This window comes from Camelus ferus, chromosome 3 (genome assembly GCF_009834535.1).
Source record: "Camelus ferus isolate YT-003-E chromosome 3, BCGSAC_Cfer_1.0, whole genome shotgun sequence".
Lineage (NCBI taxonomy): Eukaryota > Metazoa > Chordata > Mammalia > Artiodactyla > Camelidae > Camelus > Camelus ferus.
Window position 1 is genome coordinate 112,406,656 of NC_045698.1, and position 26,091 is coordinate 112,432,746.

General features: G+C 44.0%; 1 protein-coding gene and 1 long non-coding RNA gene across 9 annotated transcripts in view; one reads left to right on the plus strand and one right to left on the minus strand.

Moving 5' to 3' along the window:
• The window catches only part of EBF1 (EBF transcription factor 1), a 397,534-nt gene that overhangs the window by 40,340 nt on the left and 331,103 nt on the right, over positions 1 to 26,091 (minus strand). The gene's annotated exons all lie outside the window — the stretch shown is intronic.
• LOC116662800 lies at positions 8,679 to 10,539 on the plus strand. Its single transcript, XR_004318867.1, has 3 exons — positions 8,679 to 9,137; positions 9,908 to 9,952; positions 10,505 to 10,539. It is a non-coding gene; the product is annotated as an uncharacterized LOC116662800 (long non-coding RNA).

Sequence of the window (26,091 nt, forward strand, 5' to 3'; positions counted from 1 at the left end):
TTGTACCACATTTGCCTCCAGAGGTTTTAATCCAATATATAATAAATTCCCAAAAGTCAAGTCTTGGTCACTGTGGGGTTTTTTTATACGACCTTTTTTTTAAAAAAATGGATTCGCTCCTTCACTCCTGCTGGCTTGGGCTTACTTTTTCATTTTGTGATTAATATACTGAATCATGTCGGTGCAGACATTATCTCAAGTCATAGGCTGCTGGCAACATGAGGTGGGGCTTGGTGTGCATCAGCCTGTTACTAACTGTACTCTCAGGCTTTTAGAAATACTTAGGCATTTGCACACCCTTGGAAACCAGGCATCTCATGTCTGATATGCAGACATGGCCAAGTCATCTTTCCTTCCGTTTCATGACAGTAAAATCTCTGAGGATTATTTACCTTCCTTGAGAATCTTCTCTTCGGCATCTGATCTCAAATGTGTTGCCAATAAGCTCATACGCACCGGCCCCACCTAGCCTTCCAGGGGGAAAGAGAACGACGGTGTCTGACTGTCCAGTACTGAGTCCATTTATAAACGCGGTTCAATGTTTTGAGTAATGCGAACCCAGATGAGCAGGGGAGGTGGCCTCAGCTCTCTTTCAGCCAGAGCACATACAGGCCAGCTCATAAAGCCAGGTGGGCACCTGTTCACCAAGAGAACATTCACTGCAATTTTCAGAATCAGATTCTGAGACTCTGGGAACTCCCTTGTAAAACTAAAGCCCAGGGATGCTTCAGTAATTTGGGAAGAAAACCCATTTGGCTTTATGCTCCCACAAGGAGAAAGGAATGGTTTGAGAAATGTAGAAGAAAGTTCCATTATCAAAGTCAAGTTGACTTGGGTGAGTCCTGACAAAGAAGGACAATGCTCCTCTGTCTCCGCACATTTCCCTGAAACCCACTTTTCACCAATCGCTTTGCCGTACCAGGGGATTCAAGATACAGTGTGTCCAAGCAAACATCAGGAAAAAAAACGATGTGAAGTGGCAAAATCACTCCTGACTTAAAGGCGGTAAGCATCTATCAATAAAATCAGCCTTGATTCCATTCACCTCCTCACTCTGGAGTTTACTACAGGGTCCAAATTTTGAACAGTACATTCAGCTTACTGGCCTTTAAGTCCTAGCTCTTTCTCCACTGATGGGAAAACCTAAAATCCGAAACTGACTGCAAGTTTCTGGCAGCCCGCTTCCCGCAGAGCTGAACGTACAGTGCAATGAACACTAGTTGTCCTGAGAGGTGTTTCTGCAGAGGGGAGTTTTATATCCCAGCTTCCTTTATGTTTATTCAGCCAAATGGAAAACTCCACAACGGTAGACTTTGCATCCTAAAAAATCGTATAATGAGACCAGTGAGGGAAAGAGTAAAACAAACCAAAATAATACTTGAGCACTGTTTAGCTTCTGATCCTCTGAGACGTTCCTCAAATTTTTCTTTTCTTTTTTCTGTGAATATGAACTTCTTGAAACAGAGCTTGTGATCATTAGAAACCTTTAGCGTCACACTTTAAACATTCGTTACTCAGAAGCCCCATGACTGAGAAGAGTAACTTACATTTAGCATGGATGTAATTAAACATGTTTCTGTTGAAAGGGGCATTCTCATCGTGGCTAAGGACCATTTTAGAGTAAATTGAAATGGAAAGGAGGAGCATACATGGGGCGTAGGTAGCAAGTGGCTATTTCCAGGGAGGCATAAAATGCCAAATGTGTAACAATTATATTTCACAACCCTGCATCCTAAAGACGTCATAGGATTTCATTCTACAAGAGGCTTCAACTGAAGCTCACCGAACCTCCGAGCGCACACTCATTGCCCAGGGTCTTTAAAGAAAAATAAAATTCAAACTACAATCACAATCTGCAGAAATTTCCAAAACAAAAGGAATTAACTAGTTTGAAAGGGTCTACAGCTATTAACACAAGAGGCATCAAATGCATTTTAGTCTAAAGAAAATCCACCTGGGGCGGTGGGGGGGCTTCTGAACCTGCTCTAATTTTAAAGTTGATTTTGCGTTCACCTTAGATGAGCGCCCTCTTACTTCTCAAACATTATTAGCTTGTATCATCGTGCCGCGTGACTCGAGGCGCACCAGAAAGCTTTGCCTTTTGTTACCTGGTATAGAAGACTCGGGAATCCCACGAAATTAAAGCAGGTTGTAAGCTAACGCAGCTATACCAACGTAAGACATACTAACTTACATGATTGACTTTTACAGTGGGAAGAAAAAGGCTGTTTTCGAGCAGCTGTTATTGCCTCAATGGAAAAAAAAAATCAATGAAAGTGAAATGAACAAGAGATTTTTGTCTGCGTTGCAGTTAATACCACTGAAGAGCTATGGATATTAAAAGGTCAACAAATAAATTAGCCAGAGTGTTATGAAATGAATGATTTGGCTTATAATTTTATTGAGTGAAAATTGTTCGCTGCCTATTAGACCAGGTAATTTTTATCCGGTGCCTCAATTACTGTTCCGTAAGCAATAATATAGTTGTAAGAGCTGTTGGTTCGATCGCGTGACCTCTGAGAAGCTGGCGGGACAGCTGACTTTACTATGATGGATCACTAACCCCGGTCTCCATGAGGTGCCAAACCTCCCTCTCCTGCAAGGGGATCTCATAAAAGAAACATTACGGCTTGATTCATTTTGCCAAAATGTTCGCTTTTCAAGTGTCAGCAGTTAAGTATAAATTGTGAAACCAGGTATTCCTGAGAAGAGTTATGACAATGGCTCCCCCCCCCCGACCCCCCGCCTTTGGTCTCCTGGCATTCTCTTCTAAATGGTGTCATGGTATTGGTGAATGGGGGCCTGGGGTGCCCTCCCGCCACAAATACAGTGAAAAATGGTGTCTGCACCCTTGTGACTATGACCTGCTTGGAGGTACAGAGCTGAACTTGGTAACCTCCGGCTGCCTCTTTCTTATTCCAATTCATTGTACCGGTTTAAGACCCACGCTCTGGGTTAGGTCCTGCTGAGTGGCCTTGGAAATCGACTTTCTGATCAGGATGAAAGTCTGCGCTTAAAGAGAAGGCTGTGGACAGAGATGCCTTTTTCAGGGGGTAGGTTGTAAAGTCAGCACATGAACAAAAACTGCCCAGAGTCAAAATTACCCTTGAAACTCTTTTAAGTTGCCAAGGCCTGGGCTCTTCGAAACACGAAAGCCAGAAATTAACTACTTCTGTTTCTCTTTGTCTTTTGGCCGTGGCTTCCCCTTCCCAGGGCAGAGGAGAAAAAAATATCTAGTTTGAAAGTAAAAGGACCTCCGAGTAACAAAGAGATTTACTGTCCTGTGCGTGTCTGTGGCTGTTCTGTGGATGTGTGTTTGGCGTGTGTGTACACAAACGTATGTGTGTATTTATATTTTTGGACAAGTACATGTAGTTAAACTTGAGTAAGTGATGTGTGCAGGCTGGAACCGGGCTGTGCTTTCAGGATATCTAAGGGGGGGTTGGGCAAACAGAGTGGACTTTTGCTTCTTAAATTGTGGAAACACCATTGGTTATCATAGGTACCTCCCAGATGAACGGTGTCTGTAAATGATGACTCCTGAGGCTTTACAGATGGTCCCGACTAGAACTGCAATTAAAATCCACTGCCTAGAGGTGGCTGGGGCTTCGTTCTTATGACTTCAGTGCTTAATTGAAGTGTTACTCAAGGCCGAAGACCTCTCAGGGTCTCCGCTTCTAAGGGCTTTGGGCCATTAAGACGACGATATTGGATGGTGACAGGGTCGAGGGGAGTTAGCGCCTTGCTCCTCCTGCGACTTCCCCTTGAACGAATGAGTAATAATATTCAAGGTCCCCGTATGCAGGGTGTGACCTGAAGGAGGTTACACTTGGTGCCCCTCATTAAGAGCTCAGTGCTGAAAAAGAACTTGCAGGAGGCTCCAGAATTCAAGCTATCGGAGTAACCATTACTAGAAGTCCTTACCATGATGATTCTGCAGCTAAAGACACAAAGAATCATCTCCAAGGTTTGTATGTGTGAGTTTTTTCATCCCGGCTGCCACTGTCCCCTGGCTCAGCCATCGGTGAGCTAACAGTCTACCGCTTCCCTCTTTCCCTGGCCAAGCTTGAGGGACTTTTAAAGACTAGTTTGCAAAATTGTCTTTTTTCCTTAAAATTCCCTTTCCTTGGTTCTCGGAGGCTGTGCTGAGGGATACTGGCTCTGGACTCAGTGGAGTTGGCTCAATTCCATGCTCTGCTGTGTATTAGTGTGGGGTTCAACTCCTGCCTCGGCTTCCTCATCCTGTGAAGTAGGGTTAAGACCAGCACCCAGCTCAGGAGACACACACTTACTGCTTACTGAGCAACAGGCAGCAATAACATTGTCCAGAGAACTTGGGCAAATTATATGCATTCTTAGAGTCAAGGTGTATTACGTGCCCGAGTCCTGCTTGAGACGCGATCCTGTTTGCAAAAGATTGCAAAAGATTCTGAACAGACTCACGGTGAAGAAGGTTGGTGAGGTAGAAAACCTCCACCACCCAGCTGCGTGAGCTGTCTTCTCTGAGCCTCAGTTTCCTCATCTCGAAAATGGGCATGACTCAATAATGATGGAGTAACTTACTGCAGTGTCAGTCAGTTAAAGATAAATAAATAATCTAAAAGAGTGAGAATTACAACTTTTGTGGGGGCCATGGCCTTTTTAATGAAGCTACATCTCCCTCCCCAGAAGAGTAATATGTGCATGCTTGTAACACATACACACAATTCCATATGCAATTTCAAGGGTGCGCAGAACTCAGCTAAAAGAACTCTTGATAAAAGAAGCTTAAGAGGGAGGGACACCAAGCCCCTAAACTGAGCATATTATCAAAATGAGGAAGTGGACTTTGCTTTTCTGTTTTCTGGCAGACCCAGGGGAGAGAAGGGGGAAAGGAACTGCACTCCATAGTTTGTGTTTTTGACAAGAGAATACAGAGACAAAATGGTTTTTGGGTCAAACTCAAGCGGGCTTTTCCTAAGAGCTGGGTATACCGTATGATTTGCTTTTGTCGCTGTATTTTTGGTTTGAGTCATTTGGTTCCTGGATAGAATGTTCATAGAATTTCTTGAAATGAAAAGAGATTTAAAAATGAGTAAGGCGAGAGAGAAAGGCCAGCGTCACTGTGTGGAAGATGAAGACATGGGGTTTCTTGGCCCTTTCCTGAAGCCCTGAGTCATCCCCCTTTTCTGCTAACAGGCAACGTGGTTACGCAGATTTCTTACTCGTATTTTCACTGATGGCTACTGCAGGTTTTGAATCACGGATAGTCTTTGCATAAAGACTAAAACAATAAAAGCATAATTAGAATACATTGTATACAGCCGACTCCAGTTGGTCTCATTTCGCCCCAGCTCTGCATTTATGATAAATCACTAAACACGAACGCTCTTCAGGGAGGGTGATCTGGGGTCTTCATCTCTCCATTGAGCAAAAAACCGTGCCTGTGACGAGAGTCTGAATTTCAATTCCGCGAGTGTACAGTGGAGCTGAATAATATTTGGCACAATGCAGTGCACAACCGAGCCACTAAATGGCTGATTTACTAAATTATTATTAGATGAGCCCTTGCTGTTCCAAATGAAAGTGCAGTCACTGTCTTCCTTCATGGTGGGTTCAAATTGTTCTGTGTTTAAATATTCAGCATGAGGCTAATGTGAACTGATGAACTGAGACTATAAACATTCACTTTCAATACAGACAGAGCGACAGAGATGAAACCTATCATGCGGCCTGCGGAGGTGAAAATGATTTATATTTAAGGATGCCGCTGCCTACTGCCATTACTTTAAGGTACTCTTAATTAGCACGGTGCTGGAAATGACTAATTCCCCGCGCACAGGAAGAGCAGGCTCCTGGAGGCGGAGATTCCTCCCGCACGCCAGCAAGGGAGACGCCACCGGGAGGATTTGCTGCCTGTGTTGTTCAGAACCTCGACTTTCATTCATGGCGGGCAGCCCCGCACCAGCAGAGTCACGTGTCTGCTGGGAGAACTATGGTTTCTGGTTTCACCCCAAAGGGTCTCCCATCCATCCTCTCTACCATCCATCCCTCTGCAGTCCGCCTCCCTCGCTGCCAGCACCCACCACACCTGCTGCGCCACGGCCACCCCAGCACCTCACTCTCCATCTCACCAGCCTCTCTACTGACACCTGCTGGAATGAAGAACAACCCTTTGCTCCTCGGACAAAGACAACCCTTCCTCCTCCCTCCCCTTTGAGGGCAGTTATAGGCAAGCTCTTAAAATACTGTGATCACTTACAGTAGATTAGAATTTTTTATTGGTGCCGTGTTGCCATAACAACACGAAGACAGCAGATGACTTAAGCTAAGCTTGCAAAGCAAAAGGCTGCTCATCTGGCAGTTAAAATGAATACAGTTCATTTCACAAGTTTCCCATATGGACTCTTAGTGTATGGTAATGAGGAGACCATATGGTGAGAGAAAATGCACTGAGAACAATTGGGTTCCACTGGCGGAGGGGGAAGTGGGGAGCGAGAACCCGGGTGAGAGATTCTGGAGCGTGTGCTCTCTGGGTTCAAGGTTTGGTGGAGGTTTGTTTGGGTTTTTGTTGGGGATGGTTGTTTTCCATAGGGGTTTCGCGTTTCTTAATCTGTTCCTTTAATATGTCGGCTGTGCGAAAACGACAAACATCTTGCAAATTTTGCAATATCATTCATCACAAACTGTCAGCAGTGTTTGCAAATCTGACTTGCGAGATCTTTTAAATGTGTTGTTCTTAAAAGGCAACAGTACTAAGTTTTTAGACAAAGTGCAGGAAAATTTAAGCACTTCTGACAAGCAGAAACATTAACAGTAATCATTTTTAAAACACTCGCTTCTTTTGCCTGCATGTTTAGCTGTAAATAATGCTAGAATGTATAAAAGCTTTAAAGTAAAAATGTAATAAATACTTTTTATGATGTTTCATAAAGGCTAAAAAAAAAAATTTTGCTGCGAGCCGCGGGTCTGGGCTGTCTGTCCGTGCGGGGGTGTGGGGACCGGCAGTGCCCGCTCTTCCGACTACTCACCAGCTTGGGAACCTGGGAGGACAGCTTGAAAAAGGCTCTAAAGTCAACTCTGCACTGTACATGCTTCATAAAAGATGAATATAAATGCATTAGTTAGACACGGTGAGCTAAATTAGAAGGTCAGGCAGGGCTGGGAGGGCTGAAAAATCACACAAGCAATGAGTGTAATTACTCTTTTTTAAGTCTATTAAGTGGTGTTGTTGTATCGAGGCTCAGGGGTATAGGACATGAGGAACAAGATAAAGTAATGTGTATTTATTACTCCCACTGGATCAATTTACCAGATATTTTCAGCTCCATAAAGCAAAATACACAAATGCCGCCTTTGTTACTTTTCTCAAACGGTTTTACTTTCTCTAAAAGAGGGACTGGCTCTTGGAGAAGAGACGTGTCTGCCCTGTGGAGGTCCCTGTGCCAACCCCTCCTGGTGGGGAAATGAAAGACAAGAGGTGAGAGTTTTAGTAGGATGGGGCTGACGTGCAGACGAGGGACAGGAGAGAGAAGCTAATCAAGGCAGAATTATCTGGGCTTCCGGATCTGGCGGGGAAATGGGAACTTGAAGCAGTGGTAACAGTGAGGCTGGAGGACCGGGGTGCCAATCTGGGTTTTCCCACTTGCTTGCTGTGATGGTGGCAAGTCACCAGCCCTCTGGGAACTCTGACTCTGTGAACTGGGAGTAGCCGCCTTGCAGGGAACAGTAGCCCCCGTTTAATGAAGTCACCCTGTATGCCAGAGAGACCTCTTTGCATGCTGGGGGCAGCTGCTTTACAAAGGACAACACTGAGGCTGGGGAGGCTGGGTCATGTGCACGGGGCAGTGCATCTGGTTTTCAAAATCCACGTCCACCTGACCTGAAAGCCCACTCTCTTGGCCTCTGTGCTCTTCAGAAACTTTGATAAAGCCATGCCAGGCACCCAATGGGCACGAACCGAGCATGACCTGCTTCCTGGGATTCACTGCTAACGCCCGGAATGCCAGCCACGCTCATGCTCGCTGACCACTCAGGCTGACCACCAACAAAGGGAAAGGGGACAGAGACACCTCTGCCTTCAAATCAGAGACAGCTCCTTGCCCAACATTTCTGGATGGCATCCTGCATTTTAGCATCTCCAAGTTTCCGACTGACCACGGCCCCTACCCGTTCACCTCGATATTATAAGAAAAGTCAACCTTCGCCCCAAAGTTGGTCACGTGTTCCTCTCCCTTCTGTGTGACACAGAACAGAATGCCGCCACTTAAAAACCTCAGCCTGCCCTTCTCCACGCGCTTATGAAAAAGGAAACCAAGAGACATCTGGGGTGAGCGTAATTACAGTATTTCAAATCTGTGTGCGCGGCAGCGATCACTGACGGTGACTTTCAGGGACAAAATAATTTACAGAGAAGGGGTCGGCTCGCTCCTGTTGCCACACGGTAAACGGGGATGATGCCTGCTCTCCTGACTCGTCTCACAAGAGGGGCTCCAATAAAACAGAGCCTGTACGAGGTCTTTGAAAACAGCCCCAGCCAGTGGACAAAGGCACATTATTACGGAGAGCTGTCTGCTTGGTCTTGGGCGCAGTTTCATTTGACAGAATATGTGGGTGGTTGTATGAATCTAGCTTTGTCTATTCACAAACACATGGGTTTAATAAAGCAGAGTTTGTTTTTTAAGGTGTGTGGTCCCTGGCTCACTGAAACACTCCTGTTTGACAAACACTGACCACGATTCTGAGAAAGGCGGAGCCCGTTTTATCCCCCTAACAATGGACCGCGGAGTGTAAACCTCCCAGGTCCAACACAGGAACACCTCGTGCTGGCTCCATCCGCCCCTCCCTGACCTTGCTCTTGAACTCTCACTCCACCTCCCCATCTGGAGCCAGGAGGACACCACTCTGATCTGAGTCACACTGAGCGCTTCCTGGGGTGGGCTCCGGCCAAAGCCCTTGCACGGTCAAGTGGCTGGATGCAAGCTGAGGGGTGTTTCCTTAACACACAAACCCATTGTGTCCTTGATTACTCTTCCCAAACCCAGGAAAAAGGGGCTGGGAATCGCACCATCAGGCCACCGGGGACGGAGGGACACGTGCCCATGCTATTTGTTCAACGTTTCTGAACATGATGTGCAACCGGGAAAATGTTTTTTAAAGTAAGTACACAAAACTCAACCGTATATGCCTGTTTCTCTTCTTTCTTGATGAATAAGAAAAGTACCGCTTGGCTGCCTTAGACCTCAGCCATTAAACCAAGTTTGTCTCCTATTTTTCAGTAAATATTTATAGAGTGGCAATTGTGGACCAGAAACTATGCCGAGGCACCCCCGAGATTCCCCTTTTTTCTTTATGGGATCCTGCCGAGGTCGGCACGATTATTACCCCCATTTTATGGATGAAGAAACTGAGGCACAGAAGATAAACCTCACACTCAACTGCTGACCAGGATGAGGATTTCCTGGTCTCCAGAGATTGGTTATTAGGAGAGCTCTCAGAAGCCAGGGTCCCACTCTCGCCCTGCTGGCAAGTAATCACAGCTACCTTTTGTTGAGTGCTAAATAAGTGATGATAAAAACAAACCCCCAAAGTAGGAAATATTATCATCACCATTTGACAGAGAAGGAAATTGAGGCACAGAGAGAGAAATAATTTGGGGGAGGGGTGGGAAGAATGCAGAGCTGGCAGGTGCGGGCGCTCTGAGTACCCCCCTTGCCCGATCTGACTCTCCAGTCCCGTCTGCAGACTCTAGAGACATCAAATCCCAAATGAAAGTGAAAACGGTCGGTCCCCAAACGGAAACAGTGGGAAGAGTCTGGCAATCCACGCATGGCCTCTTCCTACCATGGGGACGCCACAGGCACTGACCATGAGGTGGACACATTATTTACGCCTCTGTGCTACAAAATTACTGTTGATTGTCCCACAGGAAACACGTAGGAGCAGAGATCGTGCCAGACCAAGGGGCCTGCAGGTAACTGTCTCCATGGCTCGTCTGTGCTGTGGAAGGAGAGGGTCGTCCGCTATTATTGTCCGACTCTTTCACTGCTCACCAAGAATGAGCCAGGGTGAGAGGCCGTGTAAGATGGAGGCCCCTTTCAAAGACAAGGCTGCGAACAGACCACGCATCATAGGGTTTCTCCCTCAGGTGGAATGCTCTCAAGGAGCTTCTCCAAGGTCAACAGCGCTCAGAGGGGGCGAGGCTGCCACAGGAACTCGGGGTTGAGATGGAGTGTGGCTCTTCCCCTGCGGTCCAGGAGAAGACAGGCTCTGCTTGTCACAGTTTCACCTTCTCCAGGCTCGTCACGCCTCTCACCCACCCCGCCGGCCCCTCAGTCTGTGCATCAGTTTCGGGGGCAGAGGTGGACCCCAACGTAGATAATAAGTACACAAGAGAAATCAATAAATGTGCATTTCCCGTCTTGTGCATTGGCAATTGATGACATAGCGAGTGCTGTATAACACTTATTTCTCTGTCTTGAAATTGTATCTAATTTCTCTCACTTGCGCCTTATTTCCCTGCTAGGTCGGATGCCTCCAGAGGTACGAGGCTCATGTCCTAATTGCCCCATTGCGAGATCTGCCAGTATGTTTTCTTGGGAGCACCAGCTGTTCGCCCCCTCACCAGGAATAAGTAAAGATCCTCAGGGGGTAAAAAAGGCAATGTTCTTTTTCCCCTCGAGAATTGATGGGATGTCGTGATTAATAACCTGGACTTTGGAAGCCAGGCTGTGTGGGTTTGAATCTCAGTCTTGCCATTTACATGCTGTGTGACCTTGGGCAAATGATTTAACCTCTATTTATGGTTACTCTATCCTCTAAAATAGAGGGGGTAACAGTACCAATCTCAGAGGGCTTTTGAGAGGCAGAAATGACAGTTATATACATAAAAATAAATATATACATAAAATATATATTACCTGGCACAGAAGTGCTTGCTACCGTATTATTGCTTACCTTATAATAAATATTAAACCCACAAAGCACAAAAATACTGAGTTGCTAATCTATGAACTGATTTTTTATCAATGGCAAAGTTTTCTGCCAATCAACCAAGCCCAAGTTTTCAGAGACCATAACCCAAAGAGGAGACAGACTGACCTTTGGCAAACGCTCAGGGTCGCCAGGGTGCTGGGGAATAACCTTCTGCAACCTCTGGAAGCCATAATCGATGGTGGGTTCATTGAGCGCTGCAATGAAGAAGTCACACAATTAGAACAATTTCAAGAAATAAAACAATGCATGACCTGCAACACTGATGGCGCAGAAATAACTGGGAAGTCCAAAGTTTCATTGATACTTTTGAATTAGATCATAAAATGATTGGACGAATGATCCCTTTTCATGAATACTTCCACCATCCACTTCTGCCGCTTACCACGGTGGGGACTGACTCACTCAAAAGCTCATGAGTAGCAGGTCCTGAACTCTGCTCTTCTGGCCAAATTCTATATTCCTTACATTGTTGAAAATAGAAAGTAAAATGGAACTTGATGTCAGGTTTTGGGATTCCCTTAAGTCAGAAGCTTAGGTCAAAACACTAGAGGGCTTGTCCAAGGGCAAGCCCAAGGGCATCTATAGACGGTGAACAGCAGAATTAAAAGTACTTGCTTAGCAAAGTGAAGTGAGCCAGAAAGAGAAAGACAAATGACATATGACATCACTTATATGTGGAATCTAAAAAAAAAGGACACAAAAGAACTTAACTACAAAACACAGACTCGCAGACAGAGAGAACAAACTTATGGTTACCCGGGGGGGAGGGGAGTGGGAAGGGATAAATTGGGAATTCAGAAATCGCACGTCTTGGGGAGTGATGGACATCTTAGCTGTCTTGATTGTGGTGGAGGTTTCCCTGGGGTACACATCTATCAAAATTCATCAAATGTACATTTGAAATGTGTGTAGGTTACTGTAGCAGGAACATTCCCGCAATAAAGGTAATAATAATAATGTCTTTGCTTAGCTGCAGAATCTCTAGCGGACCTCAGCTGATACACCCTCTCGGTGCCATCTGTGGCCAGTAAGCCTGCAAGTGTGTGCTGAGGGGCAGGGGAAACTGGATCTTCTCAGCGTAAAAAGCCTATTCTACCCTGGAGAGAATCTAAAAAAGAGACAGGGATGGGAATGCCCTTGACACAGCACCCTCACATCCAAGATGACAGACTGATTCACCAACATCAATACTATTTCAAGGAGAAGACTAACCGCTGTTGGGCACTAGTGCAGAGCAGCTGGGCCTCCAAGAAGAACTCTTAGAAAGACTAACAGAAGAGCAGCCCTGCAATAGGATTGGGAGACACTGGGCCTTCTGGTACCCACGCTGACGACGCCTTCCTCAAAGCATCCTTGAACTCAACACAGAGTGGACTCTGCTGTGTCAGTTTTGAAATTCCTCCCCAAGATATGAGATGTCTTCAGCCTTCCTCGCCTGCCCAGGAAAGGATGGCAGCCCCGCCCTCCACCCGCGTCCCCCACGTCCTCTAAGCAGTGGGTAGGCGGGTGGCTTTTTTCTTTCCCTTTCTTTTTGCGTGTAAGCAAAGGATTCAACCGCACATTTTCTCCCATACTGAATAAAAAGACAGCCTTTGTAGTTCTGGCGTTTATCTATACATTTAGAAAACAAGTTGCCACGTGCCTGACTTGAAATGCATTTCCATTAACCTAAATTTTAAAAGTAAGATTCGTACTACCACTAACTTTAAAAAACTGTATTAAATTCAAATAGGTCCCAAGGCTAATGGAAGCAATTTGTATACCAACCCAAACTGACTGGCCCACTTTTCAAAATACAGGTATGATAATCTTGTGGTTTTAAAAGGACATTTAAATTGAAAGACTGTGAATTTAGTACATAATTATACCAGTAGAACCCTTTAACTTGTCAACTTGTAAATCTAAAAGGCTATCAATCATTTCTAAAGAGGAAATAAACCTTAAAATTCCTTGATTGACAGTGCTTACTTTTTATGTAAGAAAAAAAAAAGGAGAAAAAAAAAAAAAAGGCTGCATAAAGTGGCCAGAAATCCATTTACAAAAGTACATTGTTTTACATAGGTGAGTAAAAAGCCAATAATTACCCCTCCAAAAGACACATAAATCAGACTAAGTACTTTTCCTCACTTGTATATTTTAAGTTGGAGTGAACTTCAGGTAACTTTTTAAAGAGATTTTTTTTTTCCCCCCCGCAAATGCAAGGCTTGTTGAAGTTGCTAATAGAGCAGCATTTTCATTTAAGATAATGTAATCATTTTTGCAAATAGGAGGTTTAGCCATCTCCCCCCCTGCCCTCCTTCCTAAACAGTAAACTTTCAACCTGTCTCTTGTGGAAATGAACTAAAACGACACCCAGGTGTACCAAATCTCACTGTCTATTCTGGCATATGAGTTTGGGCACAATATTTATTATTCCCCTCTTTTTATGAATTACTTTCTAAACCCTGGAGAAGAATTCTTTTTTTTTTCTTTTTTCTTTTTTTTTTTCAGGTTAGACTTGTAGAGAGAAAGCCATGGAATTCTTTATGCAGGGAAGCTGTTACTCGTAAAATCCACAGTATTTAATCAAGAAACGCACGAGAGTGACACGAATGAGCACCTAGGTTTAAGTTGTATATCACAACTTAAACTCCCACCCATAATGCTAATTGCCAGCAAAGAAGCTTAACCGTAAAAGCAGCTTCCGACAATTAAATGTATCATTTTAATACCTGAGGATATAAATTCAGCATCCTGAAAATTCTAATTCTTGGCTTTATTTTTCAGTGTAAGCCACCAATAAAACTTGAATTGCTGACCCACCCCTTCAGTTGTTTGCATAATGAATTAATTTCCATGGTGTCAAGAAACCCACGGTTGTTAACCGAACGACTGTCTCATGTACTGGGTGGGGGGGAAGGATGCGTTCCTCTGGCCATAGGAACAACGCACAGCCGAATGACCGACGTCTAACATCTGCAATTAAAAGAACTGATTCAAATATCATATGGAACTAATAGCTAAAGAGCTGAGGAGAAGTCATTGTGCTGTCACGAAGAGTAATTGAATTAGATATATTAAACTCATTATTCAAAGAGAAATAAGCATCTAGTGTATGGAAGTATGCTCTGAGAGAGGAAATATTTCAGAGAGAGGGACAAAAGCTTTTTATTTCCCATGCCTTTAGGATTTGCTCTATGCTCATATATTTAAATATATTAACCTGCCATCAGTTTAGGTATTGAATATTACGTTGGCCTTGTCCAGTGCTGTAAACAAAGGTACCAGTAAAGATATGCAAGAAAAAGCTTGTTGTCAAATTCAAAGGTGCATGACACAACACTGTAAAATGATTATAAATAAATAAAAAATGTTAAAAAAAAATTCAAAGGTGCATGATAATTTCTCTGATTGCGCTAACTAGAAAAAAAAATCAAATCAGTTACTGAGTGAGTGGAGCCATCTGATTAATACTCTTAAAAAAAAAAAAAAAACCAAAAACCTGAAAACGGATTAAATGTCTAAGGCTGGGGCTGGTTAAATTATAGCCCACTCACTGGAATATGATGCAGTCTTCAAAAGCAATGGTTTGGGGAAAAAAATATAGGAAAAACATATTTGCTGGCATATAATCCATTGCTACATCAAGAAGCAGATTACAAGAACATGTTACAAGGTGAACACTTTTTTTTAAATGAACATACTCAGAGAATAAAGAAAAGGTTTCTGTGTATAAACTAGAATACCAGTAGTTATTTCTAAGAAGTGGGTCTTAAAGTGCTTTTCCTCCTCTTTCTGCTGTGTGTTGTCTACATTTTCCACAATGAACATATATTACTTTTATAATCAGAGAAAAAGGTTAAAAGCAAGAGATTGTTGCCGAGATGGAATCTGACCTGCTTGTATAAAGTAATGACATAAGAAACTCTGCCTTAAAAGGGGGTCTGTATACCCTTTAATAACCTTGCCTAGGTTATTACAGACCATAAGAAAAATAAGTAGTGTACTTTTGGCCAGTTGTATAAATATGTGACTATTCATAAACTCTCTGAAAGTCAACAGAGAGGGTAACGGGGAGGAATCATAAAGAATGGTATATTTATTTTCGTCAGTGGGGGTAGTGGTACCTTAGGGACATACATCTACTCTGCAAGAATGTAATATAAAGTTAATCCTTCAACAAAGTGACCTCATTGTATTCAAGCACAGGGCTCAGGGGGCACCAGAAGGAATGGGACCAGTCCGTTTTTTCCCTCTAAAACTTGGGACAATTCCGAGAATCCAGCAGAGAAAGAAAAAGAAATTAATTGGGCATAATTAATCACAAATAAAGAAGTATGAGCATCTTAGGTTGTAAAAAGGAAAAAAAAAAATGAAGCTGTGAACTGCAAATGGAATGCAGTGATGGGAGCCCCTCATGGCACCCTGCTTCCAAACACCTAGTCCACACTCTCTGAACAGGGTTCGAGAGGGTGTAATCCTAAACCAGTTAGGGATGGTAACGGAATAAGGGAGGCTCAGAGGTTTAGAAAAATCCATAATCCCAAAGAAGGACATCCCCAATTTTTAAATCATCATAATAAAACGGGACCGACGTGGCATTTAAAAATTCCACAAGATAATAAAACTGTCCACTGATATAATAATCATTTCTAGTGCCTCCCATGGGTCCCGATGACACTGGTAGGAATCAACGGTTTTGTGCCACAGCACCATAAGCCCTTAAAAATAAACTTTCTGAAAGGTGTACACAGCCTAAACCCAAAGACAGATGAATCACTGTAGTGGAAGCCAGCTCCCACTTTTGCAGCCAGGCATGCCTGCTCAGCAATCCATTCTCTCGCCTCCCTGATGGTCAGATGGTGGGTCACCACCTCTGCTCCTCTTTCTGACACTAGGATCACACCACACTCCGCAGGGACTTCAAGAGTGATCAGGCTACAGGGGAGCCACAAACACATGAAGTCAAGATGCCTTCCACCATCCTGTTCAAACCTAGAGGTAGGTACGGACTATTAGCAGAGTGAGCCCAGGAGGACCTCGGGGAGCAGTGCACACAGACCGCAGTAAGTCTGAAATACAAAAGGCGAGATTAAATGCTGCTGTGCGGAGAGCAAGGTTGCAGGGCAGATGGATCTGGTTGAGATTTCAGAAGGGTCGTCTCACAGCTCTGACGGGAGGCAGGGAATGGGTGTTGATAAGAAAAATAGGATATATGCACGGGGCTGCCCTCAGCTGGATCAGAGTCATTACTTTTCAAAAAGGAAGCGTTAATTAAATAGTTTTTAAAAAATCAAACCACTTCATCTGGCTTTGTGTGGGGTCTGCTTGTAAATGGCTTGGGGTTCCCTTCCAATCGCACCATCTCAGACTCCCCCTAAAGGAAACCAGCAACTTTCCAGGCAGAACCAGTCTATGCAGAGCACTCCCCCTTTGGGCTTCGACCGAGGTGCTGGTCAAGACAGAGCAGCTCTGGTTATAGAAAGCTCTTTTCAGGGTCCAAATGTTTACGCAGCATGAAATGCTATATGTAAAGAAAACTGAGAGGAACACAACTAGGTATTTCTGGGCTCCTAATAAGGACAAGATGACAAAATGCATTTAAAACGCCTGGTAATGAGTAAATCCTAACCAAATATATGTGTGGATTGTGGCCTTTCCATGCCTTAGTTGGCTTTTTTCTTTAATCCACTTCACAAACACATCAAATAAAGTTCTCTTTAAGGGGATTTACTTCCAAATTAAAATCATGTAGTCAAGACAAATGCATTGTCAGTTAAGAAAACTGATTTAACTTCTAGGATACTTATTCCTGGGAACAATGGCAGGGAAAGGCTGGGTTCCCCACTCCTCCGGGGAGGCGCGCTTTGGGTGCTGTTCCAACGTCAGCGCGCAGAGTCCCCCTGCTTTTTATAGCTCAGCGGCGCACCGCGCTGCTTTACCCTATTTCTGGGGTTTTAATTTCCTTTTTTTAATGGCTGTGTGACATGAAGTCATTTTGACTGGGAATAAAAAGAAATGCAGATATTAGAAAGGTAATATTTATATTCTATTGCCATTTAATGTCCAAACAAATATCTAGACTCCACGCCAAGTAATAAATAAAGCCTCAGAGCAGAGGCAATGATAAACCCAGCACCTGGGTCTCCAAGCTTCCCTGGTGACTACTCTACGTTTGAACTAAAGGAATAACAGCAGAGCATTTCCCTTCGAGGCAGATCCATTCTGGGCACGAGAGTTATTACATACGTGTGAGGCAGAGTCTTTCTGTGCCATAATGGCCCCATTTCTCCCTCAGTCACTAAATTAACAACCAGAGGTAAACAATAAAACAGCAAGTTATCTTCACGAACCTATCTTTAAGACTTGACTTTAAAGACAGAAACCGCAAAACCAACCAGAAATCTAAACAAGGGCCAGAAATACGGTTCATGAAGGGACTTGCTGCATTGCCAGCCATTTGGGCGTTTCATTACTGGCCTAGCTGTGGAGCGCACAAGCGGTATGCTGGGGCATCCCTCCGTGGAAGGGATGCGCTCCCCCAAAAACCTAACCCCAGATCCCTCGCAAGCAGGGCCCTTGCTTTCTGCGGGAAGTGCTTTCACAGCCTGGCGTCCTGCCTGGGAGCCGGCGAGGTTCAGGAGTGCTTCGGGAAGAGGCTCACTGAGCTGCAGAGAGCTGTAACCGAACCAGAAGGGTGTCAGGATGAAGGCAACATGGGCAGAATTCACCAGCATAGGAGCCAAGGGAACATTTCCAGACTGGCTTTGATCATGCTCTGCCTTCTTATTTGTAGTCTCCAAACCTCCTGATGTGGAGCAACAACTCTGAGGTTCAAAAAATCAAGCAAAGGAAGCAATATTTCTCTCCACCGAGGGCACCCTCAGAGGTGTCGTGGGCCTGTGTGGCTGAGTACTCATTACCGAGACTGGAGCCAGAGCTTGCAAGGTAAAGACGGAAGAGAGAAAGGGGCCTGCAAGGTGGATCGGAGCCCGGGATGAAGACACGCGGGGGCTCTGGGAGAAAGAGATGGAAGGCCCTGAGGCCTGTCACTTGGAAGGCAAAGGACTTGCGGATGTTTGGAAATGAAGAACTCTTCCAGAAGCAAAAAGCAATCAGGGGCAGGAAGAAAGAATTAAGAGTGACTTGCTTTTGTTTTTCAGAATGGAAATTGCTTTACTGTGTTTCTAAATCTAGAAGGAACGTATCCTTATTGCACAAAAAGCACAAAAGAAACACAAAAAGGGAAAAAAAACCTCGCAATACCCCCACTCGTATATAACCGCTATTTATATTTCAGGCATTTTTACAATACTATTTTCTATACATATAGATAATATACATATTTATATCCACCTCATCCTTTTTAATGGTTGTAGCATATTGTATTATATGAGTGGCCATAACTTAGGCAACAACTCCCCTGTTAATGGGGATATATTTTCCCCCCAAATTTTAACTGCTTAAGAAGTACTATAATGAACAACACTCAGGAGAAATTCTTGGATAAAAGAATATGTACATTTCAAGCCTTTTGATACATGTATTTCCTAACTGCCCTTCATAAAATTTATACCAATTCACAGTTCGATGGGTTACTTTTAAAGGCATCTGCAAAAGAAAACTAATTTTGAAGATTTTTGCCTCCAGAACTCAATTATTCTCTAAGTTATAAGTTCCTCTGAAAGTTCTTAATAGAAGTGAGCGATCACAATGATTACTTGTAGAAGGGTCATTTCGCAGACACCCTGAGGTCTGTAAGACCCTTTTCCCAGCAATACCAAAGCGCTCTAGACATTAGCTCATTGATTCCTTCCTATGCCCTTGACATAAATGTCAAAAGTTATTACTCTCAATTCGAAAGTGAGAAACTGAGGCACAGAAAGAATTGGCTGCATAAATCAGAACACAAGCCTCAGTGCTTTACTTATAGGCCAGGACGACTGTTTTAATACTGATAAATCTCAGTTCACGGCACAATGACAAGTCCAGCTACCCAGCCAATTGCATGGTTCCGCTCTTCCTGTAAAAATACCTGTGAAACAGAGATCCAGCCCCAGGCGAAATCCTGACTTCAGACTCCTGACTTCATACAGGTGAGGAAGTTGCTCGGCCTGATTTATTTACTTAAAGCTCATCATGGCAACAAGCACAAAGCTCTTGGGGTGGGGACCACCCTGCTGTTTTAAACTTGCCCCACAAATGACCAGGAAACCGTGCCTTCTGTCTCATCGAGTTCTCCTTGTAGATCTGAGCTGGGGTCTCAAAAGTCGATTTGTCTTTTGGGAAAAAGAGACGCCTAGTGCTGTCGAGATACATGAACCCAACTTACTCCACACCAAGACCTGCTGGTATTTGCTAGAAGGTCCTTAGTGAGAAGTCACTGGCAGAAGTGGAGCATCTCTTAAGCAGACCCCCTTCTTGTCTGAGGGTTACACTCCATCTAAACTAGGAAGTAGGTGGATGTACAATAATTAGGGAGACGCAACTGCTCTCTAATTGCAATAAAGCTGATGAGAAAAGTCTCCCGTCTTTTGCATACCATGTGCTCTGAGCAGCGTGGCCTTCTAGGAGCCTTCATTTAGATTTCCAAATTTGATGCAAGTTTAAAGCTAAAATCAAATCCCGCAAGCAAACAGAAGCTTGAAGTTCTCCATGATTTTATTTTTTTAATTTGATCATTTATGATTTGGTTTCAAAGCCGGATTTGCTCAATTGAACAAGAAAAAGATGACTGTCTCAATGCAACGGATGATGGTGTTTTAAGAATCAGGGGCCAACACACGATGTCTGTCTTTTGTAATGTTTAAAGGTAAATCCATACTTTTCTTCCCTCCTGGCATATCTCCTGATATAACAAGAGTAATATTCCTTCTCTAATTGTTCTCCAGATTTCTTCCCAAAGAGTTTTGACAATAACCGTTATCAAGGGGGTAAAATCACCGGGCCTGTCTGATAAACATGTTTTCCTGCATGCCCACCCCAGCGAGTGCTCGACACTGTACTTTTATCATCCAGTGTGTGTTCAGAATGAGCTTAGAACAGCAATTGCCGGGAATAGGCAGGCGATAAACCGCATTGATTTAACACATCTTGTTTTCAATCATGCTTGGATTTTCTGAGCACGCATTTTTCCTGTACTCCGGCTTGTAGCTTTTATCTGACGAGCTGATCCCTTTTCACTGGAAAATGAAAAGGTCGCACAATAAGACACGGTTTACTGGAACTTGAACACGCACCAGGGAAAGTATTTTAGATAAATACTGTCAGACATAGTGGAGCTGAATTTCAACAACACAATTGTTGAACAACAATGCTATTACTCTCCCAGAACAAGCTACCAGCAACTTACGGCTCTCAGCAGGGAGCAGCACCGAGTCGGGCTCCGAAGCTCAGAAACCCTTCTCCGAGCCGCGCGCTAACCAAGCACAGGGTTCCGGGCCCAGGGCCTGCTTGTGACTGTTAATGTCACAGTTTTATGAGACAACTCGGAAAACTGCTCCCACTGTTCACAGAGTTGCTTCCTCGAAACCAGGTTTCAGAAGGGTTGGATAATGAAGTTACAGCAGAGCTCTGCAGATAGACTGGGAAGGGGTGGAAAAAAATCCCAAGAAAAGTGACATAAAAAGGGACTCCAAATAATCCATTAGTTCCACTAAGAAGACAGGAAAGTACTTGTAACTGAGAGATAGTAGAGGATCAAGTGCTTATGTGGTTATATTTTAATGGACTCAGAGAGAACATATAACAAGTATGCTATGGAGAGAGCTAACAATGGCCTTGCAGATAAGCCTAGACATTGTTCTCGGCCTCAACTCCAACCTAAACAGCATGTGATATAAAATAAATGAAGTCAGCCTTCTTCGCTATTGACCCAACCTAAGTGATTATTATCACTGCACATCATTAGCCTACGACTCAGCCAGAAAGTCTTCTCTGCCTGACTAAGTCTGGAACCCTTCCCTTTCAGCCTGAGCACACATCCTGATTGTATCTTTATTCATTGTCTACCCCAGAGCTTCTTGAACTTTCCTCTGTTCACAGTACCTCGGGTGCCTCAGTCATCTTTTCACAGTGCCCTCCGGCCAAGAGAAATGCCCAACAATTCTGTTTACTTAACTGTGTAGGTCCAAACCACTTACTTTTTATACCCTAACAACTTAATATTTGTATCCTTAATATTTACATCCTAACAATTTAGTAGCCATATGAAAAATAATACAAAGAAATGAAAGAAAGAAATAATACTTTTATTTCATTCTAAAATAATCACAAAACATACTAATGGGATGTGTGCTCCTGTTGAGCACTGAACAACTTCTCAGACCTTGAAATAAGATTGGACACTGTCTTGTAACAAGCTATCATGAAAAAGAATCTGAAAATATTTGTGTGTATGTGTATGTATATATGTGTGTGTGTGTACAATTGAATCGCTTTGCTGTATACATGAAACTAACATTGTAAATCAACTACAATTAAAAAAAATGATTGGACATCGATGCCTTCTTTTTTAGTCCATGTTGATATTCACAGGACACGTCCTTGGATCACAGCACCTGCTGAAAACTCAGCCTTGCAGAGCTGTGACACAATCAAAAGGAATGCAGTGCAATCTACTGTTGAGCTATGAACTACCCCGAACCAGCAGTTTACGTGGCACCTGACAGATTTAAAGTATCACTTGTGTCTCTCAAACTGAAAATAATCCACGGCACCCCTGTACGTTTGCAGGGACACCTGGGTGCGTAAGTTTAGGAAGCATGGGTCTAGTCAGAAGCGTAGAAGCAATTAAATGCTGAGATGTTACACGGATCCATTGCATTCATTCATTGTGTCTTTTCTTCTAATAATTATTGATGCAAGAACAGCGTCAGCTTAAGTCCTTCCTAAGGATGTACTAGGTACCAATCCACTTTACATGGATTAACCTAACTGATCTTTACCACAATCATAAAGGGAAGTACTACTGTTACTCCCATTACACAGAGGAAGAAACTGAGGCTCAGAGGAGTTAAATATTGCTCCCAACCACCGAGCTACTGAGTGAAAGGCTAGAGAGTCAGGCCCAGGCAGTCGGGCTCCCAAGCCCGGCTCTTAACCTCTTTGCTGGAACAGCCCAGTCAGGACAACCAAGAGGCCTCCAGACTAGGTCTCCAAAAACCATGACCCACGATACTCTTCCAGTGCTTTTCTTGCTCCCAGTATACCCCTCGCTGTGCAATCTGTTCTAATCCTTTTCTTTATCCCAACTTATGTCCTACTCCAGACCTCATTCGACTTCCATTTTTCTAACAGCACAATTCTTCCTTTCATTCCAACCCTTTCAGAGTAAGACAAAGCTGGATTATCATCCAGCCTGTATCACTGACCAGCTAGTGCCTTTTGGAAAAGTCGCATTCTTTACGTCTTCCTAATATGCACAGTGAAGATGTGATGTGATACTGTTTGTACAGTGCTTTGCACACAGCACTCAGCAGGCAGTTGCTATGACTAATAATAGAATACCTGCCGTGTGCTGGAAATAGGGGCAGATGTGGGGAGTACGGGATAAATTAGACATATTTACATATTCCTCACTCCTGAGACACTCCAGAGTCTAGAGGGTCAGAAAGACACAAACGGGATTCTACAGCAATGTGACAAACACACAGGAGGAAACATCATTACAGGAGACATCAGGTACGTTTCAGGTACGTTTCACTTGCCCTTGGGGTTCAGCCTTTCCTCCCCTGCTCACACTAATTTGATATTATAGTTCAAAGGATTCCACTGCCTCTGATTCTCAAATACTACTCTGAAATAGAGCCCTATCTGGAGTAGGACACAGTTGTTTTAAAACAATATAAATCTTGTGACAAAATGGGAGCAAAACAAGGTGGGAGATAATTAATTAAAATGGGATTTTTTTTCCCCAGACTTGGTATGCTTTACATTGCTTTATTAATTCAGTACGATGGGATGCTTCCTATATAGAAGTTTGTGCGCTTAAGAAGATGAAAAAGAGAGAGAGAGAGAAATACAACATAGGTCCAGCTTCCTATGCATCTCCAGCTGGAGAGAATTCCATCTGAAAACCTTCTAGACACTATGATGTACCCCAGGAGTTTATAATCCCAGGAAGATTATAACCAGCCACTCAAGAAGATACAAAACTAGCATTACTAAGGCACAAACAGTACATTGCATAGAAGAAGGAAATAATTATCTGTATGGGAGTCAGGGAAACATTTACCAAAGAGGTCATCTCTGACCTGGATATATTTCTAGTAAGAAGGGTGGGGAAAGAATTTGAGGCAAAAGAAGCAGCAAAAACAAAGGCACAGAGATCTGGGGATGATGTGTTCAAATACAGTTAGACTTCCCAGTTTGGGGAGAGCATGGCTTACGTATTGGGAGTAGGGTGCTGAAGAGTGACTATGAGTAACAGTATTGGCCTTGAGTGCTTTGCTGAGAAATGTATCTGCTAGGTGACAAGGGGCTCTTAAAGGTGTTCCAGAGCATAGGAGTGACACAATCAGATCTGTATTTCAAAGACATAACCATAGGAGTCCAATAAAAGATGGATTTTAAAGTCAGAACGATCACAATAATCCAAATGGGAAATGAGAGACCAGCTAATAATGAAGCGATCAAGGTAGATTTCAGAGATATTTCAGACTGGGATTTACATGACCTCAGTAACGTGGTAGATGTGAGGGATCAGAAAAAATAAAGATGACTCTGACATTTCTTATTTGCCTGACTAGATGAATAGGGTGCCCATTTAGCAGCATAAAGAATGCAAGAAGAATACGATTTATGGGAGGAGGAAACCACACATTCAACTTCAGACGTGCTGAATTGAAGAGACCAATAGGATACCCACATGAAAATGTATCGGCGACAGTTGGAAATAAAGGACTGAGATTCCGGAAGAAGATCGAAGACGCAGTTAATTTTATGGATGAAGTTAAGAGAGAGGTAAGAGCTGAAACCACTGATGTGAAAAGAGAACCAAGATTCAGGGACAAAAAGAACAAAGGCAGGTGAAAAAAAAAATAGAAACAATATCAGGAGGGAATAATGTCACTGAAATCAAACGAGGAGCTTAAAATTGTCCACACCATCTAGTGCCGCTGGGTGATCAGCCAGGAGCGGTCTGGGGAGGAGCTATCAAAGCAGACCAAGACGAAGACTCCTGAATGCTTTAACCCAGAGGCTCTGGCTTCCTTCTGTCTCACTCAGGAACCCCCAATACAAAGGTCTGAACCCATCGAGTAAGTAAGGGATGATGGCAGACCTGTTTGCCCAGCTGACCCTTAGCTGATCACAAGAAAGGAGAGCCCACGCGGTCCCCCACTGGAGTCTCCTGAGTCCTAAGGGAAGGTGCACAACTCCAGGTGCCCTGAGACAAAAACCATGATGCCAAGCGCACCTTTAGATTTGGTTGATTTCTGGGAGCAGAGGAGGAGGGGTGAGGATGTTGGGATTTTCCACGGCTCTTGAGTTTTTCTGCTCCCAGTCTTGACGCCTGTCTTTTAAGAAGTGGATGGAGCCAGGCTGACCTCTCAGAGCACCCCAGTGCTCCAGATTTAGACTTGGCAGCCATGGAGGACTGGGGCTCCTTGCCACAAAATACTGACAAAACACATGTGTATATGTAACCAGAATTTAATCTTCTCCTTTGGATGCTGGTGGTCTTCATACTGGTCCCTGATGACTTACAATCAATAGATGTTTGGCTAAGCAATTCACTTGTTTTGGAGTAACGGTTATCGTGCGGGCAATGGGTATGCGGCCACTTCCGCAATAACCCCGCATCTCCGGGCGGAGCGAATATTACAATCATGCATTTGTTGCTGTTAGCCCATGAGATGCTGGAAACCAATTTTGAAAAGCGAGTAATAAAGCACCACATAAAAAATAATGGTGTAATTACTTCTTGGTCAGGTTAAACCTACTGTGATGATAAAAACCAAAGGGAGCAGCAGGCAGTATAAGCGGGTTTGCTGTAAATCTGACCCTGGTTCTGACCTTCAGCAAGAAAAAGGCTTGAACCCGCCCACCTAAGCCAGGTGCACAGAAGGGTATTTGTGCCGCGTATCTTTACTAAGTCTCTGTTTAAAGGCACTTTAATGAATGTATCCCAGGGACGCCTATGTCAACTCTGAAGAGCTAAAGACAATACCCCAGTCTCTAAATTACTGACCCAGAAGCTTGCAGATTTCCGTTTGAATTCAGACCCTAAAGGAAGAGGATTTAGAAACTGCATCAGAGAGCAGTCACCCTGCTGGTATAACTTGTTCTCTAAATGTAGAGAAGCAGCAAAGGACGGGGGTCTACTTGGAACACGGACCACACTGCCCAGGAGGTGAAGGAAATGCTGGGCACTGCTGTTGATCTGTGAGCAAACGCTCTGAGAACCCACTGATGTAAACAGAGGACGCAAACCGGCCTCCACTGGTCAGGCTGTGCGCTTTCACATCTCATCCCAACTGCCTGAGAGGCTTCCCCGATCCACATGAAACACCGTGGGGGGAGGCAGGGCGGGGGGCGTGGGAGAGCGCCTCAGCCAAAGGTGTGACGAGAACTTCTAAGGACGGTGGCACAGTTCATGTTGTAGGATATCACGATTGTTTTGACTTGCTGCATTCGGTTACTTCCAGACCTTGGGAAGAGATTTAGTTAGTGTCCTTGTTTAGTCTCTTCTAACAGTTGCAAATAGTTCTAAGGTCCGTGCGTCTCGGACAGACTTTCGGACAGGACGCTGTTGGAGAACACCGTCAGTCCACTGGTGCAGCAACAGCAGACTAATTTTTACCAATCAAAGTGGCTTCTGTAGGGTAAATTCTCAATGACAGCAACTTGCATGGAAATGCACACTGATGTTGGTTAGAAATGGATACAAACCAGAGTGCAGGGCAAACTGACTATTTACGGGTGGACAGGATGCAAGATTAAATTCAGAGACTAAGTCATCATGAGTTCAGAGGCATCCTTAAAAGGAGACTTGGTCGCCACACCGACCACTGCTAACAACACAATTTTCCCAAGTGGGCAGAGGCCCACACCAGGCACACCCGCCTTGGCAGCCCTCAGAAATGCCACCATGTGTTTCAAGGAGACACCATGCCTGCTTTGACTCCCCGGACCCTC